Here is a 2,500-nt window from a genome sequence, read left to right as displayed (position 1 = left end):
GTGTAGCGCGCGTGCGGCCCAGAACATCTAAGGGCATCACAGACCTGTTATTGCTCAATCTCGTGCGGCTAGAAGCCGCCTGTCCCTCTAAGAAGAAAAGTAATCGCTGACAGCACGAAGGATGTCACGCGACTAGTTAGCAGGCTAGAGTCTCGTTCGTTATCGGAAACTAACCAGACAAATCGCTCCACCAACTAAGAACGGCCATGCACCACCACCCACCGAATCAAGAAAGAGCTATCAATCTGTCAATCCTTCCGGTGTCCGGGCCTGGTGAGGTTTCCCGTGTTGAGTCAAAATAAGCCGCAGGCTCCACTCCTGGTGGTGCCCTTCCGTCAATTCCTTTAAGTTTCAGCTTTGCAACCATACTTCCCCGGAACCCAAAAGCTTTGGTTTCCCGGAGGCCTGCCCGCCGAGTCATCGGAGGAACTGCGGCGGATCGCTGGCTGGCATCGTTTATGGTTAGAACTAGGGCGGTATCTGATCGCCTTCGAACCTCTAACTTTCGTTCTTGATTAATGAAAACATACTTGGCAAATGCTTTCGCTTCTGTTCGTCTTGCGACGATCCAAGAATTTCACCTCTAACGTCCGCAATACGAATGCCCCCGCCTGTCCCTATTAATCATTACCTCGGGTTCCGAAAACCAACAAAATAGAACCGAGGTCCTATTCCATTATTCCATGCACACAGTATTCAGGCGGGCTTGCCTGCTTTAAGCACTCTAATTTGTTCAAAGTAAACGTGCCGGCCCACCGAGACACTCACTCAAGAGCACCCTGGTAGGATTGCAACGGGGTCCGCCTCGGGACGCACGAGCACGCACGAGGCGCGTCGCACGCCTTCAGCTCGCCCCACCGGCAGGACGTCCCACGATACATGCCAGTTAACACCGACGGGCGGTGAACCAACAGCGTGGGACACAAATCCAACTACGAGCTTTTTAACCGCAACAACTTTAATATACGCTATTGGAGCTGGAATTACCGCGGCTGCTGGCACCAGACTTGCCCTCCAATAGATACTCGTTAAAGGATTTAAAGTGTACTCATTCCGATTACGGGCCTCGGATGAGTCCCGTATCGTTATTTTTTCGTCCACTACCTCCCCGTGCCGGGAGTGGGTAATTTGCGCGCCTGCTGCCTTCCTTGGATGTGGTAGCCGTTTCTCAGGCTCCCTCTCCGGAATCGAACCCTGATTCCCCGTACCCGTTACAACCATGGTAGGCGCAGAACCTACCATCGACAGTTGATAAGGCAGACATTTGAAAGATGCGTCGCCGGTACGAGGACCGTGCGATCAGCCCAAAGTTATTCAGAGTCACCAAGGCAAACGGACGGACGAGCCGACCGATTGGTTTTGATCTAATAAAAGCGTCCCTTCCATCTCTGGTCGGGACTCTGTTTGCATGTATTAGCTCTAGAATTACCACAGTTATCCAAGTAACGTGGGTACGATCTAAGGAACCATAACTGATTAATGAGCCATTCGCGGTTTCACCTTAATGCGGCTTGTACTGAGACATGCATGGGCTTAATCCTTTGAGACAAGCATATGACTACTGGCAGGATCAACCAGGGAGCTGCGTCAACTAGAGCTGAGCAGCCGGCCGCCCGGGAGTGTGTCCCGGGGGCCCGCGCGAACACGCAAGCGTCCGCTCAATTATCTGCAAACAGGAGGAGGCTGAGCTCCCCTGCACGATACACCTCGAAACCCTCTCAGGTCCCGGCGGCGCGCAGCGCCGTCCTAAGTACTTGGTCGGGTTCGAGAGAGGCGCAATCGCCCCGGAGTTTGGCGAGTAGACGCTTTAGGTGCGACCACCCGTGGCTCCCAACTGAGCTTGCCGCTGCCGACAGAGGCCCGGGAGCGTGCTGTCGTGTGCATTGCCGGCGGGAGACAACACGCGCCACCTACGGTGGCCGGCAGCTCCAACGCCAGCGCCACAGAAGGACAAATGCCCCACTTGGGTGCCGAAGCGAACTCTCCCAGCACAGCGCACGCGCCAACACGTCCGCACAGCTGCGATACAAACCACCTGCGACGAACCGCAGAGGCGACCGAGCAGCAGACGGCGTCGCGGCGCCGAGCGCCGGGCGGCGGCGCATCCTCAGCGCACACCAGTCCTCAATCGGACCAGCACACTGCAGATGTCCACCGCGCTTCGCACCGGGCCCGCGAGGACCTACTTTGGCCGCACGGCGCCGCGTGCAGGGTGCGCCGGCGCGCAGCTGCGCCGCCTGCCGCCTCCGTCGGCCGGCGCGCCTGCCACTGGCCGCCCCCACCAGCCGGCTGTAGCGCGTGCGCCCACGCACCGCGCGGCCAGCACGCCGGGAGGCCCCCCCCTCACCGGCCGGGGACGGTCCCACCCAGCCACCGCCGCGTATCGCTTCACACCCCACATGCCATTCACGTTCGTGGGCATGGTGGGTATCGCTGAAACAACCGGTTGGTAGCTCAACCGATCGTCGCCATCACTGATTCACCTCTAGCGAGAACAACC

The 2,500-nt window shown here is 58.0% G+C and overlaps 1 non-coding gene across 1 annotated transcript in view; it reads right to left on the bottom strand.

The window, feature by feature from the left end:
• Nucleotides 1-1,581, bottom strand: part of LOC124582352 — a 1,911-nt gene extending 330 nt beyond the window's left edge. The window contains exon 1 of the ribosomal RNA XR_006973913.1: nt 1-1,581. This exon is cut by the window's left edge and continues 330 nt beyond it. This is a non-coding gene — a ribosomal RNA (small subunit ribosomal RNA).
• Between the last annotated feature and the right edge of the window lie 919 nt (nt 1,582-2,500).

The sequence above is a fragment of the Schistocerca americana genome, unplaced genomic scaffold (genome assembly GCF_021461395.2).
Source record: "Schistocerca americana isolate TAMUIC-IGC-003095 unplaced genomic scaffold, iqSchAmer2.1 HiC_scaffold_411, whole genome shotgun sequence".
NCBI classification, from domain to species: Eukaryota; Metazoa; Arthropoda; class Insecta; order Orthoptera; family Acrididae; genus Schistocerca; species Schistocerca americana.
This window is presented reverse-complemented; position numbering and strand designations above follow the sequence as displayed.